Source organism: Vanessa atalanta, chromosome 11 (assembly GCF_905147765.1).
Source record: "Vanessa atalanta chromosome 11, ilVanAtal1.2, whole genome shotgun sequence".
NCBI lineage: Eukaryota > Metazoa > Arthropoda > Insecta > Lepidoptera > Nymphalidae > Vanessa > Vanessa atalanta.
Genome location: NC_061881.1, coordinates 9,827,499 through 9,847,943, shown reverse-complemented (window position 1 = coordinate 9,847,943; position 20,445 = coordinate 9,827,499). Strand labels below are relative to the sequence as shown.

The following is a 20,445-nucleotide window of genomic DNA, read 5'->3' as shown; positions in this document are numbered from 1 at the left end:
AATGACTAAGAAATTGTCTGGATAGAGTTCGATATCAATGAAGGATTACTGACAGATTTCGGAAACGTATGAGACATATTGACAACTAATAGTCGCCCGCGGCTTTGCTCGCGTTCAGGGGCCGTCGCGTTTTAGGTTGTTTCACGTTATGAAAAGGTAGCCTGTGTCCTTTCTTGGGGTTCAAGCTTGCTCCATAGCAAATTTAATGTAATGTAAAATTAGAATGTTTGTTAAATAGACAATATAGAACAGAACATAAATGAACAATAACGACTTTAAATTCCAAAAACTGTGATTTAAGTTCCCTTACTTTAGACGGGATATATCTAATTTGTGATATTGAGTGTGTTATGACTACGTAGTTTAGAAGCGTAATATCTTATTTTCTGGCATAATTCATAGATATCAAGCAGTTTTTAGAACAATTGAGACCTTTTTATAGTAAGTCCGATTGGGATATTTATCACATTGATTATTTAAAAGATGCCTTTCCTCTTGGAGAGAGTAGGTTTGGAGATAATTCCACGCTGCTTCAATACAAATTTGTGGGTAGTATCATATGTATTCATATTCAAATCGAGTTCAGATTGTATTGTTAATATAGTACGGGATGTAATTCTAGGATGATTCATTGTCTTCGATGTCCTTGTTCTTCTTTAACTAACTAGTTATACTTGTTTATGTGTTTGTTTGCTACTTTGTTAAACGTGTTCTTCTTTAAGTGTTGTATTACCATTGTGTGTGCAATACTGACTCAAACTAAACCCTTTGAATATTTATGTATGGATAGACTGTAAAATTCATTATTATTATTTATAAAAATAACCTACATTACTAATTTACTTTTATTATATATATAATAAAAGTATATATAAATTTGTAACGTCGGTTATTTAAAAAAAAAAAATATCTACGCTTTGAGACACATTCGATACAAAATTGTGAAATTATCATAACCAATTTTTAAGGGAAAATTAAAATTTGAATAGAAAAGCATCATGAAGCCTCTCATTTATTATAGCAGGATTTAGATAGCAACAAAAACGTTTAAAAAAATTCACAGTTTTTTTCAACGGAATAATTTTCATTCGTCATCTCTAATCAAATACACTACACGTAAGTAATATATTACCTAACGAGCAAAACCAAAAAGTAGTAATTTTTATAAATTATAGTGTATCAAAATCTACAAGTCGCATTATAATTGCGTTCTATTGTCATATTGAGTATTGTCGTATGCAGCGCACTAATGGAACTGATTTTGATATCAATAATGCAGTCGCTAGAGCTATACAACCTCTATTGAGTGACGCAGGTATATTTTGAAGGTTTTAAAAAATATACGTGTGGAATAAAATCTCTTTGGAATACAGATAAATATTTTTTCGTAATTATATTTAAAAATCGGTCATAAATTTTCAAAATAAGAACGTACGTGTATTGTTTTTTTTATGTGCTTCGAAATTAATAAAACTGCAATAAAAACTATTAACTAGGTGATTAAAAAAGTTTGTCTTAAATTATTAACGGATACCAAAATTACACAAACCTCAGATCCAAAATGTAAACAAAACTGAGGACCGGGGAACAAAGCAGCTCGAAGGGTGATTATTGAACCAAAATGCACCAACCGCCCCTGAACTTGACGTCATTCGTTGCTATAGCAATCCCGGGAAAACGGCCCTTGAAACATTCACTTTTTAAAATAAAAAAAAAATAATAAAAAACGACTGCACTGATTCGAATATAAAACCTTCTTTGATATACACCTTAACTGTGTCACAAAAAAAATTAAAGAGCATTCGATTTTCGAATGGTTTATAAAGGCGGGCTCAGACGTGCGTCTAGGCGACGGCACGAGGCTCACTACGTAAATGTCAGCGCGGTCGGCATGTGCGGGGCGAGGTAAGCCCGCGTGCATACTGAGACTGCTTTTCCACCTACCGTTCGATCGTTCGTTAATTGACGTAATTGCGACTCGACATGTGTCAGATAGTGACTTATGCAATTTGCGAGGCTACAACGAACGTGGGCTGACGGAGTTATTTTAAACTTTAGTGTCGAAGTGATTTAAATCGTTATGCTGTTAATAGAAATGTTATGATCATGGAAAATTGGAAATGTCACAGAATCAAATCTCGTTTTTAGTTCTAGTTAAATTATTGTGTTGGCGAAATAGCACAATGAGTGCGTATGAGTATGAGATTATTGTTAGAACATGCCTTTTCTATTCGTATATTGTTATTCGGTATTACGAAGCTGATAATATATTTATATTTTTTTTACATTCACGTAATGCTATACACTTATTACCATTTATAGTATTAAGATCCATAAAATATTGGAAAATTCTCATCCATACAGCATGCGCCCTAACAAAGTGCGAAAGAGACAACGAATCGCCGGGGTTGTACATCCGCTTTTCTCAGCGTTATGTAAGCTACGGCCCTGGAGCCTGGCGACACCCTCCCTCCCCCACTCGACAGCCTCGCAATTCACTGTGTTACCGTCTCGTAGCGTTGGATCGCAATTATTGCACTCAAGTTCGAAATGAGACACTGTGTGCCATAGCTGGAATACGCGATGTGGAATGTCATTCGAGTTCGGGCCTTACGGCGTAGAAAGCACTAAGTCAACATTTTGTTGACTGATTCATTGATGAATGGTTTCTGTTGGTCGGTAGATATTTTTCTATTAATTTTTATTGACCTATCATATTTAAGGAGCGCTTTTATTATATCAATATTAAAGGCAACCGTTAGTATTTAAAAAAAAAAATAAAAAATGTGGAATTATTTATTTTAACGTGGTATTATTATTTAAAAAAAAAATAACAATTTTATTTTTTATTTGAATGTATGCAATTGTTTATTTTTAAATCACAAGCTTGTCTCTCTAAGCAAAGTTTTCGAACGCTTGAATATTTTTCGTACGTTTCAATTACAATACATGAAATAAAATGAAGCAATGCGGATAGTGAAGCGAGGGTATAAAAATGTGGCTGTTTACCGTTTTATTTGCTCGGACATTTGCTCTGACATAGGCAAAAACTAATTGTTATATCTCTAAGCAAAATAATTTTATCACCAATATATAAATATATAAACTGATATAAGGATGTTTGTCTGTATTATTATTTATAATTTCGGCTTCACGACAAAAATACTATTAATATTTTTATTTTATTTTTGTATTATACATAGGTAGGTGGACGAGCCACCTGATTGTAACTGGTCACCAGCCCCATAGAAATTGGCCCTGTAAGAATTATTAACCACTTTTTACATCGCCAATACACCACCATCCTGCTGTTATATCGCTTGTGTCTGAAGATACGCTGGCTCACTCAGCCTTCAAACCGGAACACAATAATACTAAGTATTACTATTTGGCGGTAGAGTGGGTGATACCCACCCAAAAGGGCTCGCACAGAGCGTTACCACCCAGTAAATTGGTATTTATATTGGTAATTGTTTTATGATGGATACATAGTATAATATTAGAGTATATTTATTTATTGTATGTTTTATTACATAAAGCTTATCGCATACTCGTGTTATTTGGGAATGTTAAATATAAAACTGATATTACACACACAACTCTTACTTGGTGATAGGGCTTTGTGCAAGCCCGTCTGGGTAGGTACCACCCACTCATCAGAAATTCTACCGCCAAATAACAGTACTCTTTATTATTGTGTTCCGGTTGGAAGGGTGAGTGAGCCAATGTAATCACAGACACAAGGGACATAACATCTTAGTTCCCAAGGTTGGTGGCGCATAGGTGATGTAAGGAATAGTTGATATTTCTTACAGCGCCTTTGTCTATGGGCGGTGGTGACCACTTACCATCAGGTGGCCCATATGCTCGTTCGCCAACCAATGACATAAAAAAAAACAACTCATATATAAACGCCATTTTTTCAAAGCAGCAGTGATGAATACAATGCTTAGACTGACTGGTCACTGAAACAGGTCGTTTGGCACGACATCGGTTACAATGATTATTTATAAATGTATATAATATATAATAAAAATATATAATATATAATAAAAATAAATATACTCACCATAGACCATTGACATTGGTTGGCATCGTAAGAAATTTTAACAATTCTTTACCTTGGGAGCCTTGGGAGCAACAGTAGGTATTACTTCTTTGCGGTAGAGTATATGATGAAATTATATAAGTGGTTTATATACGAGTATATGCAGTCGGTACTAGAGTGATTTGTTCCGACAATAAAATAAAATTATCTTCATTCGAAATTAGAATGAATAGGAAATCACAGTTATAATAATAATATTTATTCAACGACCCGACTTTTAAATTGAGATAATGGCTAACCTTATTACGCATCGTTAGGTCGAAAAATTACAAACAAAACTAACTTCTCGCTCCTCTCCTAAGAAAAGGCAGTTTTCCAAGTCTTAGCTTTATTTCAATTTCCATGATAAAGAAAATTTGCAATGCAAACAATAGAAGCCTTAGCAAAAGTTTAATTTAATCAAAACTACCAGCCCTGTATAACGTCAGCGCCAAACGTTAAAAATAACATTTGATTGTTAACTTGAATAGAATAATATTCATACATTATTTTAATTAATAGATATTTAAATAAATCTAGAAATTTAAATAAATCTGATGTCTAGTCCGTGTGGACACAAAAAATATATATTTTTTGACGAATTTCGAATAAACATTCTATCACAAATTCTCTTTTAAATATATATATATATAAGACTTATATAGATATATAAGAGCTGAGATGGCCCAGTTGTTAGAACGCGTGCATCTTAACCGATGATTGCGGGTTCAAACCCAGGCAAGCACCACTGAATTTTCATGTGCTTAATTTGTGTTTATTATTCATCTCGTGCTCGGCGGTGGAGGAAAACATCGTGAGAAAACCTGCATGTGTCTAATTTCAACTAAATTCTGCAACATGTGTATTCCATTAAGCTGCATTAGAGCAGCGTGATGGAATATGCTCCAAACCTTCTCCCCAAGGGGAAAGGAAGCCTTAGCCCAACAGTAGGAAATTTACAGGCTGTTAATGTAAAAAAAAATATATAAGACTTCTAAAATCCCGTTAGAATCATTTTAGAAGCTTCAATTAATTTAATGCTACCACAGATTTGGAATGTAAATTCAAAACCAGTTATTGTCCTATAATTAATCTTTTCCAACAATTATTATCAGAGTTGGGTTGATTAAGTACAATTAATATTAATCCCGCATGAAAATTAGGCGAATGCTTTTACTCGTATAAAACAACTACTTGAATACTTAGGTTGTTTAACAGTGCTCAAATAAGCACTGATCTCTTTCTGATGTCATTGGTTTGACATCTGAAAGACGAAGAGACAGCATTGTATAATAATTCACCTCTTAAACATAAATAGTTATTTCATCCAATTAGGACGTCGAAAAATTCTGAGCATTAGCTAAAGACCAATTATAACATGTAATGTCATGATATTTGAATGAAAGATGAGGCAGTTGATAGAGCATGTGGATCTTTCTTAGTAAGTAATCTTGGACTGATTAGTGAGTAGAACAATCTCTACTTGAATAAATTTACTCTGAAGATAGACTACGCTAACGGGGCTATGTAAATTAATACTTTTTCATTTTTGACATTTTAAATTGTTGAAGTTAACCATTAAAAACCATATTTAGTTACATAGTCATAGTTAATGACACTACCCTTATTTATTTTAAAGCGAATTTGAAACTTATTTGCTTATATTTAATTTAGTTTCAAACATTTTATTCATCAAAAACAACTCATATTCAATCTATAAATTTTACCTAGTATTGCCGGAAAAACCTGTATGTGTCTAATTTCAACGAAATTCTGCCACATGTGTATTCCGCCAACCCGCATTGGAGCAGCGTGGTGGAATATGCTCCAAACCTTCTCCTCAAAGGAGAGCAGGCCTTTATCCCAGCAGTGGGACATTTACGGGCTGCTAATGCTAAAAAAAACATTGCCGGAAAAGCTTAAAAATAATCCATACGTTTTTTATTTGAAATGTTCATAATCATCAGTCCATTGTTATCACTGCTAGATATATCTTCCGTCCAGTAAAGCAATATTTTTAATGCTTATAATAAACAAATTGTCGTACGTATAATAAATTTCATTTTATTGACCAAAAACACAATGAATTGGGACCGTTCATTTTACTTCACTAGATCATTCGTTTAAAAATAATGAATTTAATTGCCTGAGTATTATTTATCTTGTTTTCTCAGCTGAACAATCGTAGAATATTTAATTGAATTTTGAAGGTGGGACTCCGTGATACTTAAGTAGAGGCTTTAAATACAACTGACAGATTTCCGATATTGGAAAGGGCTAAATTTCAGCAGCGTATAAGCGTAAAGACGGCGCTCTCTTAGAATAAACCTCAACCTAAATACACTAATTGGATTAAATTCTAATGAACAAGTTTTCAAATGTTTCATCTATGTATGTTGTTGCACGTGTGTGTCAAAGCTCGTAACTAAATTTAAACTATTTCCCCCCGAACCCGCTCTGAAACAGCATCTTGGAATAAGCTGTAAACCCTCTTCTTCAGTGGAGATCTGGCTTTTCCCAACCATGGGACGTTTATATTATTTTATTTTTATATTTACTAAACTAGAATTTAACAAGCTTTTTAAATTAGATGACGTGGTGATAAACAAAAGTGGAAACAATCATAGAAGCATCTTTGTTGAAGTAGTTACGGTTACTTATTGGGATGTTAATAATAATAACAATAATATTGAAATAAACAAAATTAAATATTATAATAATTAGTGAAATAAACAAAATATTGGATTGCGTATGTAAATAATCTCGCGTCAGCATCCTGTCCGTCAACTAAAACTTAAAAATTCACTTTACCATATGAATGCCTTTTTAAAAGCTTTTATTTAACTTCAATTGTCAGTGTCTGGTTGAAATCTTGCAACTGAATTTGAAATCAGTTCCATTCAGTTCCATTCATTCGATCGAGCTGAAATTTTACATATCGTTTTGGTACTGGTCACAATACGATCTTGTAAACTAAATAACGTAGTTTATTCAAAGTTGCTTGGTTGAGATTTGTTTTGAATTATATAAATTCTGATTCTGATTTATTTTGCTATTTTGGATTTAATATTGAATACTGGACTTTTGACCTTTTAATGTAGATAACGTTGGTCTAGTAACTAGTTCATAAAGTCATAGATCTCAAGGTTCTTCCGGGTTCATATTCAGGGTCGTAACTTTAAAAAAATTACATCATCATCCCTTATCCCAATTTTATTTGGGGTCATCTCACAAGTAACATTTTTTCCAGCCATATCGTCATTCCCAAAATCCATCCATCGTTTCTTTAGTCGTCGCCTTCCTATATATTCATCCACGTCCATGCTCAAGTCCTTATTCACAAGATGGTCCTCATTCCTCTGCATAACATGCCCTTAAAAAAACTCTCAGTATTAAGTCGGAATATGAAAGTATTTACTATTCGAAAAACACGTTTATTGAGTTTGATGTTTTTCCGGGAGCGTCGGATTTTATATCCCATCGGTTTTTGGGATGCGGGAATAGATGCAGATATTAGGTAAGTGAGGAATCTTGAACGTCTCAAATAAAATTTAACCACACAAGTATCGCGAAATCCGGATTGGTGAGTGGAAAAATGTCTACTTGAATAAATTTCCTCTGAAGATAGACTATGCTAGCAGTGCTATGTAAAGTAATACTTTTTCATTTTTGATATTTTAATTTGTTGAAGGTTTTGGAATGCGGGAATAGATGCACTTATGTTTGCGCACACATTTGTGCGCTATAACGTCACTTGAGAATGCCCGCCGGAATCGAAGTGAGAATCGAATATTACCATCCCCAAAACGAGAGAAGTAACGTAAATATTTGCTAACCTAAATATTTTTTGACAATTTATTAGATATTATATAATAAAGTCACTATTATTAGAGTAATAAATGAAGTTTTAAATTGTTTCATACGTAAAAAGATCACCTGACAATGTTAAAATATATATTATAACTAAGTAATGACACTAATTGCAAAATCTGCATCGTTAACCACAGAATATCTATTAAATAAATTGACGATAGATGATGTATCAATAAAAAAACGTCGGTAGTATTCAAATCGAATAAATTGAATACATTTTTCTCAGTAGTTAGAAAGATCGTAATACCGTTTATTTTGCTTTCTCATTAAACTTTGTGAGTAAGGGAAATTTGAGAAGAGTTCGTCTTCGCTTGCGCAGACAGACAAGCAAGCAATCTACGAAGGAGTTATTATAAGGAGTTATAGTGCCTTTTATAGCGGTTTCACAGATTAGCTAGGTAGCTAATATTATTATATTACCAATATGTAATAAGGACATATATCACCCTTAAAAAGTTAAAGATTAATAAGAAAAGATAATTAGAGTGTATTTGTTTAATTAATTAATTAATTAAATTTGATCGTAGTCTCAGCATATATTCAAACCTGCCAAATGCAAGTCTGCCAAACAGCAATACTTAGTATTGTTGTGTTCCGGCTTAAAGAATCCCTGAGCCAGTGTAACTACAGGCACAAAGGACATATAACCTTAATTCCCAAGTTTGGTAGTGTGATTAATATATCTTACGCTACCAATGTCTATGGGCAGTGGTAACTACTTATGTCAAATGGCCCAATCAGTCCAAAGATCCGGCAACACCAATTTTACTTTAGTTTTTGTTTACAAAGGTTTTTTTAGTCACAGAATATTTTAGTAAAAGCACGTGCTTAATCGATAGTAATGTTGAGTCCAATAAATGGATGCTAAGTAATCTTTATTTTATTAATAATAATCAAAATAATAGTATAAAGTTTAAATACGATTAGTAGTTACAAAGTGCAAGGCAACACGGTTACAGTTACAGACAGTTTATAAAACACGTTCATCGTCCGAAACTTCCAAGTTGAAGTTTAAGTTTGAAAGTTGTATTGAGTACGATCATACTTTATTTCCCTTACGTCTAAAGTTAAAATAAAATGTGTTATAGTTTATACTTTTTCTCAAAAAACGGGCTGTCTAACGCAAAAAAAAATCTTCAAATCTGACTGATATCGCGTTTAAATAAAAAAAAAACAAACTCTTCAGCTATAGCTTCAGTTGCTCCACGCGATTTCAGTCACAGCGTTATGTTACATAGACTATATTTCCTCAATTAACGGGCTATCTATCACCAAAATATATTTTCAATTTAAGGTGATATGTCATGTGTTTAGTTCGTTCAAACAAATAAACTATTTACTATAACAATCAATAATATAAACTTATATGTGTTTAAGCATATTTTTCATTTCACAAGATTTATCCACGTTTTATCGCCCAATGTAACTTTTATAATAGAATGCGGGTAAACGTTAAAATCTTTATGAGATTCAAACTTTATGCGAAGTTTATTATAAAATGTGCTAAATCTTGGAAGTTAAATATTACAAGTAAATATGGTAAAGTAACGATTAAAAAGAACGGAACACGTTTCATATCTCAAGAAGAGAAGAATAGTTGACCAACAGCGGAACATATGCTTGTTTTTTGTTCAGTTTTGGAATTATTGAATAATATTCCTAATTATTACACAGTTAAAGGTATTTTCCAATTGACAAAAATCTCTAGAAAATATTATACGAATATACCTTAATTTTTTTATATAGCTACATATAACGAGCCAACTTTATTATTTTTGTATGGGTGATGGCTACGCTTGACACTCGTCAATCGTAACTGTCACACACTACTTGACTAATGTGTGCGTGTAACTGCCAACCCTTGGCCACTATTTTTTCTACTCTTTTCAGCTGCGCAAGGTTATTATTACGCTTTTAAGTTACGGCTTATATTATATATAAACTACTATACATTATTTATATTCAGGAACTGCTCCTAAACTGAACTGCCTGCTAACTAAACTTCAAACGTAAACTATGCGATGCTATGATCAAGTTTCGCGGTTTCCGAATTTATGTACCAAATACACACTATTAATATTATAAATATATTTTATTTTTCTCATAATAAAATTTAACATATTGGAAACTTACATTATTTTAGAACGAAAATTGTAATGGCAAGTTAAACATACATTACAGTTCATCGAAAAATATAATTAATTATATTTTACATATATAAAATTATAATAACTTGTCAGTCTCACCGTTCAAACATGATACCCATATGAATTCCACGTCTTCGCTCCAGGGAAACCTTACAAGGTTATGTTCAGTGGAACGCTTGCAAATCGAGTTATCTGAAGCCACATATATGTACTGTAATATATAAGTAATATGCGCAGATAGAATAATTGACTTAATATGTGTTAAAATAAGCATTCTGACGCATATCGTCGAATGAGATTAACCATTGCAGTCATTGCGGCAAAGATTTAAGCCTCAATAATCTGGTTTAATTTTTTTTTTATAGTACCTTATATAGGTATTTTGTATATAATGTTGAAAACATATCAGCAGAATATTTTATGAATGTGTGAATGCATGTTTTATTTGTCTAATTTAAATCGTAATTAAAAACGTATGAACTTATTTTCATGAATGGAATCTATAAATCTTCCTTTGCAAAATTTCGAACATTCTCATATGATTTTGCGTTTAACTAGCAGACACAAGCCACTAAAATTAAAACTATCAGATATAACAAAAACAGACACAAGGCAAATAAATTAAAAGTATCAGATATAACAAAAATGGAAAAAATACATTAATATTAATTTATTCTACCGCCAAATAACAGTACACTGTATTGTCGTGTTCCGGTTAGAAGGGTGAGTGAGCCAGTGTAATCACAGGCACAAGGGACATAACATCTTAGTTCCCAAGGTTGGTGGCGCATAGGTGATGTAAGGAATGGTTAATATTTCTTACAGCGCCTTTGTCTATGGGCGGTGGTGACCACTTACCATCAGGTGGCCCATATGCTCGTCCGCCAAACAATGCCATAAAAAAAAAACAAATCAAAACAAAGCTACGACAGTTTTAACCTCAAATATATTTCGATTTGCAAATATATATAATGTAAAGCATGTTTATATGTCATACTGTGACATCGTTACTTATGTCAATGTAGGGAAAGATAAATTTCCAATCAAGGATTTCCTGGCGAATGCTGACAAAACTATTACGGAAAACATGAGACTTATGATGGTAATTTAGACGTTGTGTAAATATTTATTAGAAGATTGTACATCCATCGCTATTGTAACTGAAAAACGTATATAACGTTTGTTTACTTTACAGAAGAGTACACAAACTGAATAGGACCTCATATTTTATATGAATAATACGTCCCCCAGACCTTTTCAGTCGCGGCGTCCATTTTTAACAGATTAGCCAACTAGACTCCTAAATATATACATGGGGCTCAAGTTTTTGCACAAAATTATTTGATGTGTGTATATTTCCTAACTCATATTCCAATGAGACGTCAAATATGATAGGACATGAGAGAGAGCTTAAGTTCTTTATAAAGCAAGTAAGCGTTATTACCATAAACTTACACACTCCTAGCTGCTGCTGAGTGTTTTAGTAAAGCATAACATACAATTATTTTACTGGTTCGACCCGGGGTTTGAACCCAGGATCCCAGACTCTTCAGCCATGTAAGTTAACCATTACATCAATGACGCAGTCTCGCAGTAATTATAATCTTACATCAGCAAAAGTAACTTGTCAAACTTATGTACCTATATTTTTCTAGTAATTATTATTCGAAACGATAAGTTAATCTGGATTTCTTTTTTGTTTTATTATTTGAAACATCTGTCTAAACATACACTTCATTTCATAGATAACAGGACAAATTATGCAAATATAGACCCAAAAGCTGAGAGAAACAGTAAATCAAACTAGTGATTGTGTTCAAACATTGGAGCCACGTGTGCGGAATAAACAATACCATATCACTTAGAACATAAAGTTTTCTGGAAATGGTATTTATTAATTAATTTAATTCCATTACTTTTTACAAACCTGTGGTTCTAACCATCCTCAAATCATATTATATTCTATCGTAAAATAATACTAAGTAATGCGAGTCTAGATTGACGAGTGAACATCTTAGTTCCCATAGTTGGTAGCACGTGGACGATGTGAGGGATGACTAGAGCGAATGTCTATGGGCAGTGACGACTTATAATACCGTGGATACATTAACCATTAAAAAAAATCTTAACTATGAAATATGTTTTACCCAACTTTAATCTACCTATCTTATACTAAGTATCCTATAAATTGAACGACGTGTGTGATGTGGAATGTTAGAAAACTTTTTACAAGTGTCAACAACAGCTGTACATAGCTTAAACTCAATCGCGTGAATAGGTTTGGAATGCATACGTCACGAAGAAAGGAATATTTTTTTTTTTATAAGTTTGCGATGTTGCTAGAATATATTTAAAATTGTCAATACTAATATTATAAATGGGAAAGTAACTCTGTCTGTCTATTTGTCTGTTGCTCTTTCACGGCCAAACTAATGAACCGAATTTGATGAAACTTGAACAGATATCCATCCAAGATAGGACAGAGGCTTTTTTGCCTAATACTTGAAACCAACCACCAACGTGAGCGAAGGTGCGATTGACAATTAGTATAAAATAATTAAGTATATCCTACGCCGTTTTCTTATAGAAAATGTTTAAGATGTTCAGTACTCACTTTAAGCAGAAACAAATATATCAATAAAGTTATATTAAGCTGAAGTTCATCGCTTATTTTAATAGTTTATAGGTGTGCGTAATCATTTCCATGCAAAAATGTGAGACATTATTATATAATAGGATATTATTTAAAACTGCATTGTTGCATTATATAAGAAACCTTATAAAAGTAATGTTAAGTTAAGCTAGTGTGAAAATTATAAAATTAACTTAATTAACTTTATCCAAGTAGGCATGAACAAGCCCTTAATTCGTCAGTAGAGGGGACTAAATACCGACAAGAATGCTAAGATACTCAGATGTTTATCTTTTTACCAAATCAAATGAAAAATAACATGAATTACGTTATATAAAATTTATTTTACTTGAGTCTTACATAATGAACTGTATTTACTTTACCATATATAATATGTAGTAATAAGGTAGATAGATTTATAGTTGTTATATTTGTAATATTTTACAGATCATAATTATCTTAAAGTGAACAGCCAGATGAAATTCTAGATGACACTTCTATAAAATTATTTAATCTGTGATTTAAACCATTGATCGTTAAAGCTGGCTCATTCCATATCACTATACTAACCAGGCGATTATTTCGCAAGTGGAATTTTCCAGGAAGTTGAAGAAAAACTTAAACAAGATAAAAAAGAGGTTACGTTATAATAATTGTAATAATGATCATTTATTTCAGGCCAAGCCCAAAAGCCAACAATTACCTTAAATATTTGTGTTAGTTAACAAAATTTTCAAAATATAACTTCTATCTCAATATTAATGTAGTGTGTAACTTAAGCCAATGTAGCATCGGAGATTCCCATCGATCTAAAAAAACCCTCAAGATAATATAAAATAAAATACATAAAAATCTAGAATGCTACCAGCTTGCAGCCAGTGTCGTGTGTAATTCTCTTATTACAGATATAATTATTGTTAGGATTAATCTTTAAAAGTCTTCCTTCAATCATTTGTTTCTCCTACTGCTATTCTGTTCAAGGACATGAAGCTGTCGTCAATAATTCTTATTCAGTTACTTTAAAAAGTAACAGATGCTACAATACAGAAATAGGACAGTCCCGTCGATAGCAAACAATTTGGTCACATCTGGAACGACCTCTATTGTCGTGGCTTGTGTCCTCATTCAGCAATTAGGTTAAAAAAAAATCTTTTGGCCGACAAGACTATCGGCAATGTTTATATTCTAACCTATTTTCCAATTAAGACTTGGAATAAGCAATACTGTTATTATTATTAGTTAACGATTTAAAAACTAAGGGGTCTTTTGGTAGATGGTGATTTAAAAGACCTAGGCAGTGGGTTTTGATACCAAGTGATTCCCATGAACAACACATTTTAATAGTTCACTTGGTGGTAGGGCTTTGTGCAAGCTCGTCTGGATAGGTACCACCCACTCATAAGATATTTTACTGTTACCGTTCAAATAACAGTACTCAGTATTGTTGTGTTCCGGTTTAACGGGTAAGTGAGTCAGTGTAACTATAGGCACAAGGGACTTAACATTTATTGATTTATTGAGTCGACAATCGCGAGGACTACTAAATTCATGATTTATTTATCTCAAAAGCTACTTGAAAAGTAAACAATTCAACTAAAATCTTTAGTTATATTTGTTTGTAGAACGTTTTGCTTTATAGCAATATTTAATTCTAAAATAATTTAGCAGATGATAAAGTGCAGTTTTAAATAAAATAAAATAAGGAAATTTACATACTTAAAGCTAATTAGTAATTTAATTTTAACATGAACCTTTAAATGAAAAAAAATACTGACAATAAGACATAAAAAATAAAGAGAGAAATAAAATTATAAGCCACATGAAATATTCCTAAAAGGAAACCTAAAATTCTAAGGCCTTTACGAATTAATAGCGAACGTTGAAAAACCTTAATTAAGTAACAAGTTAAATACGTTCACCGGCGTCTCTCCGACCTCATTCTGTAGATTGTGACGCGACTTAAAGCCTACGTTTTAAGAAAAAAAAAGAAAACGTGGCACATATAGCAGTAATATTTAAAATCGAGTTCTCTCTGGACCGTAATGTTGCTTGTATCACACAGAGCTTCCATTATTTTCACAAGTTATTCATAAATACAGTGGTGGTAGGGCTTTGCACAAACTCAACATCAAGCAGGAACCACCCAATCATCACATATTTAACCGCAAAACAACAACAGTATTGTCGTTCCGGTTTGAAGGGTGAGTGAGTTTGTGCAGCAGGAACAGAGGACACAAGATCTTAGTTACCAGGTTGGCGATGCACTGATGTTAATGTAACTCTAAAACTTCACCTAACTGATGTGGATACGGCTGCCGACGAGTATATTTTAGTTATTTTTATAATAGTCTTATGGCATATTACTTATCGCTAACGCTACAGATATTAAAACTATTTTTATTTTATAAAAGATTATGTCCGGTCTATTTATGATCTTGGGCCTCAAGCAAGCCTTAACCCCAAGGAAGGACATAGGTTAATTTTTTCATGGCTATCAGCTGGCAAACAACCACTTAAACGTGACCAAACCCGTGGGCGACTACCAGTAATTGATTCATTATTGTTTAGGAAAATATCAACTTCATAATGACATAAAGCGACAATCCTGCCTAAGACAGAAATTATACATCAAACATCACCGTCAACACGCGTAACATTTATAGCCACAGAATTCAAGACACTATAAATCTAACTATACAAACTGACAAAATAGGATCGCTGTATCAACAACGTCGGTTACAATGTGTTTATCCTATTTGCTTGAGCCTTGGACCAAATTAACAAGCTTAATCTGGATTAGCTAATAGAGTTAAAGATTGAACAATGAATTGCACCATAATTGCAATTGGATAATTTTTTTATACCATCAATTATAAAGTTGATATTTTTTATTTTATACATATTTCCTTATGTGCGTTGTTATATATTTAGCTGCACATCCCATCACTTAGTAACATTATCCTGATAATTTACTTTAAAGAGTTGAGCATGGAAAAATAAAGGATTGTGCAAAGATAAACATTAAAACTCCAGAATTAAGAACACCTATACAAGTTCACAGGAACGTAGAAGATAAAAATTTTGGTGAAATACTTGATTTTGTCCATACATATACATTCGAGTCGGTGATGAAGTATGTTATCTATGCATAGAACGATGTAGTACTAGAAACATATACATTATCAAGTTGAAACAAAATTTAGCTTTAGTGTTATTGAACAATGAGCAATTCATTGATAATGAATTACATGAACCTTTTTATAATTTGGACCACTTTGCTCGCTTACCGAGATATTGTATCCAAACTTTGCAACCCAATGCGACACCAATACGACTTGAATATTTAACCGTTCTCGTAATTGGTATCCGAATGTAATACGATACGTTGAAAAAAATCTGATTAACTTTGTATATTGTTCTGTGCGAAAAAGCAAAAACGTGAAATCTCATTGGTACTCATATCAACTACTGTGTTACATTAATTTTAATATGTTAAGTGTAAAATGCAAAATTTTCTTTTGACTTTCCAAACAATCAAGTAGTCTCGTATTATCTAGGTATATAATATAAATTTTACACTCATATGAAAAAAAGTCTTTCATAATATTATCATCTCCATGTATTTTCATGTTAATTCAATATTTGCTTGAAACAATTTGTGTTTTCTTTAACTTCTGGCGTTATTAAAATAGTGTTATTTCTGGTTTTTACAACTATCTTTTGAGGCTCAACAATTTAAATACCTCTTCATTTTTGGGTCATCAAATTAAATTACACTAGCGAATCACCCGGTTAGAACGGGTTCAATTTATCAATGAATAAAATGATAGAAATAAATATAATTTATAACACTTAGAATAAGGTAACTTTCTACGAGCGAGATTGTTTATGGATTTTTAAATCAGTTACAGTACAAATGCATATTGATCGCGCCAATGTTGAAGATTGATTGAAGATGGAGAAATGAGAAGAGTATTTTGCTCTTGAATAACGAATTTAATTAATCTCAATAACAATAATATTTTATGTAAAAAATAATTCTTATTCTTTTGACGTCCAAGTCTCCAAGCGCAATCCTTTTTCAAACATGACGTCTCGCCGTAATTAATTTGTATATTGCAAGGAGATTTTATTTGGCTCGAACACATATAATTTATAAGAATAAGCTAAAGACAAATTTAAACCTATTATAAATCATCCAAATCGAAATTCATTTTTAAAATTCTGTAATACTTCTAGTAATCGGCTCATAAACGTCAGTATCTACATATATAAATAACTGAAAAAGAGCATATTGTTATGAGTTTTATGAAATTAATATTGGTATAATTATAATTTTGTAATGTAGTTTAAAAAGTGTTCATACAATTCCTTATATCAACTAAAACACTTTCAAAACCAATAAATCCACAAATTTATCGATTGAACCGAAAACTTTTATGTCTATAGAGAAGTTAAAAATACGAAAACTACTTGATGGATTGAGATAAAACTTCAAAAGGCGATTACTTATTTCTAGAATAAGAAAGTTCACAGGTAGCCAAAGTTATGAAAAGGCACGAAGATTTCTATTATGCCTTCCACATCGTGAACAATTTGAACTCCATGCAATTCTTATAAGACAAACAATGGTTTGAAAAGATAAATAAATAAGTAGAAACTTAAGCAAGTAATTCATTGATATTAATTATTTCTGTTCGTCTCAAGTTTGAATACGACAAAATGTATTAAGCGTATGGTTTGTGACTGCACTTACCTCTTAATAGAGTTACTCATCATGCAAGACTGCCTCATTAGTGGCTTTATAAATATAAGACCGGTGATCTTGAGGTCCTGGGTTGGAACCCCAGGATGGGCCGATGCACACCTGTGCCCTGTATTATGTCCTGCATAGTTAGCTAGTGTCCCTAGAGATGATCCGCCGTGGCCGAAATCGGCCAGGACAATCATCACTTATAAAACAATATAACTTATAAAATAAACAAAACTATTAAACATGTTCCGTTTATTGCCGTATTTCAAGTCGTAGGTATTTCAAATACAACAACAAACGATGATAAATTTTCTCATATTTTTTCTTGTTTTGACAGATAATTCTAAAGTCATAAGAAATATATAAGAAGAACTTCGATGTACTGTTGATTGTAGAAAAACATTTTAGATGGCGACTCAGAAAACTTTGAATATAAAAGTTAGGTCGTTTGAAAGCTCGAATTGAATCCATTTCGAATTTTGCCTACATTTCTTATTCAGAGAAATCTCGGATTAAGCATTCGTGTTAGACAGATTTACAAATTATGAACGAAGTAATGGTCTGGACTTCTTTTAGAAAAATATTTAGATAAAACGTAACATCAAAAAAACATGAGATTAACTTTACATTTACGATTTATACGTGAAATGTCACTTATTCCATTTCGTATTCATTTATTCTTCCCTTTGATTTCAAATGAACCGATGACTTTGTAAATATCGTAATTTCCTCCACCGATACAATGATAATAATTTGGACATTAACTCGAGTCGTCGTTAATTCTTTAAGATATTTAAAAGGGATTACGTTCATACCGACATAGTTTCTTAGAAATAAACACGACTGTTCAAGTGAAATGTAATTAAATACAACACAAGCGGACAGGGAATCCTTGGAAGTGTTACTTATAAGTTTGCGGAACAACTCCATTACACTATATTTAAAATGGTACTTGTTAAAAATGATTAAAAGGATAAATGTACTATATTTTGAGTTACATATTATTACTATAGACTGAGTTTGTTGTCTGTTGCTTTCAGTAAAATCAATTACATATGGAGAAAGTTCTTGGGAACATCAGTTAGTGATCAAACTTGCCCATTGATATATTCATTAGCCACTTCTTAAGAAAAATCATTTTAATTAGTTCCTTATTCTGAAAGGATGTATTGTTTATTTATTTTTTGATTAGTGTATCTATCACCGTAGAATTGTTATTACTGTTAGATTATAATCTATATTGCGAGATTGTAAGCTGTCGGAAGAATATGACGGGTGATTCGACTACAAAAAAAAACGTATATATTTTCGATAGTTTATCATCTTTCAGTTAGGTTAGCTTAGAGTTTTTATAATTTAAATTCAATTACCTTCGGTAGATTATAATCTATCGAAGAGTAAATTAAATTATAAGTACTAAGTTTCGGTTCACAATCTTTCGAAAGTTTACAATTTCTACGGTTAAAGATCTTTATTCTCATAAAAACATACATACATAGGTTCACTTACATGAGATTAAATAATGTTAAACACATACATTGGTATTTGATACATGGAATGGCTAGTGCTACTTAATATTGTCTAATATATATTTTTTAAGTTTATTTTTAAAAGTATTTAAACATTCACATTCTTTTATGTAGTTCGGCAAATCATTATATAGTTTTACTCCATCAAAACGTATATTTTTATGTCCATAATTTAAGGTTCTGACTTTAGGTAATTCAAGTTTGTGTCTGTTTCTTAAGTTATGCTTGTTTGATAGATTATGATCTAACGGTATTTATATATATGGTGACATATCCAAACCAAAATCCAATTGGACCCATTTTTCCTTTTCTCGGATTTATTCGGAGGAATCTTAAAAAATAATGAGTTTATGAGCAAGTGACCGACACTCATCCTCCAATAAAAGTATTTATACATTTTTATCAAGAAAGATTTCGTAACATATGATAGAGTATTTATAAGTATTGAACACATTGTCTGCTAACTTCAAAACTTAGGTGCTTATATCTCTAGAGCCCAAGAAAACTGACTTAAGTCGGAATGAAAACTTACTTGTTGATTTTCAAATAAACTGAAGCCCAGGGGATGGTCGCTGAGGGTTTTTTTTTAACAATTTATAACTTAAACAAAATAAGAATATAACAGGAAACTTCACGTAAGAAATCTCACTTGTGGTTCCATCATTCTTGGTATGCGAATGCAAAGTTCTTCCTATTGAGACATAATTTGTTTTACCCCCTAATAATTCATAACACAACATATAATATTCGTTTCAAATCCGTATTTAATATACTATATTTTGAGTTAGATATTATTACTATAGACTGAGTTTGTTGTCGGTTGCTTTCAGTAGAATCAATTACAAGCCGGAGGTAGCTTCACTTAATACAGTTTTGTAAAATTACGTTTCAAAAGTGTTTGTAAAAGCCTACTTGAATACAGTTTATTTTAGTTTTGATATCAATATTTAAAATTTAGTGTACTATGTTATGTAATAATAATTAAACAAAATACTAGAGATATTCTAAAGGTACTAATAAATTTATTTCATATAATTTACATGACTATGGATCCCTACTCCAAGCGTACCTAGCCAGACACGAATTATCTTGAATTCTTTATATAATGACTGCCTTTACTTCGCACATTAGTTCTTATTGGTGCCTTGAGAAACAATCTTCGCTTAGCGTCTGTTGATTTTGTAAATTAGAGACTAATTTAGGATTATGTCATATTGAACACTATTCTACTTTCAAACTAAAGTTCTAAGATATGAGAAACGTATTAATGATAGGCATTTTGTAGCGAACCTTCATCGATACAATGGAAGCAAAATTTTCAAGGTCAAAGTTAAATTTAGCGATTTTTAGAACCGTAAGTACGCAACTTGATAATAAACAAATTCAGTCTTTCTCTCTATCACGTGTACTGAGTCACACACGCT

At 31.9% G+C, this 20,445-nt stretch overlaps 1 protein-coding gene across 6 annotated transcripts in view; it reads right to left on the bottom strand.

Moving 5' to 3' along the window:
• LOC125067552 (chaoptin) overlaps positions 1-10,260 on the bottom strand; it is an 80,166-nt gene extending 69,906 nt beyond the window's left edge. For 4 of the 6 annotated variants that reach the window (XM_047676213.1, XM_047676218.1, XM_047676217.1 and 1 more), the window contains exons 1-2: positions 1,770-1,910; positions 1,550-1,683 (exon numbers count right to left, since the gene is read on the bottom strand). The gene's annotated coding sequence lies outside the window, so the exon portion shown is untranslated. Of the gene's footprint in view, positions 1-1,549; positions 1,697-1,769; positions 1,911-10,206 lie in introns of those variants that run through there. The other 2 variants (XM_047676214.1, XM_047676215.1) reach the window with 2 other exon arrangements.
• Between the last annotated feature and the right edge of the window lie 10,185 nt (positions 10,261-20,445).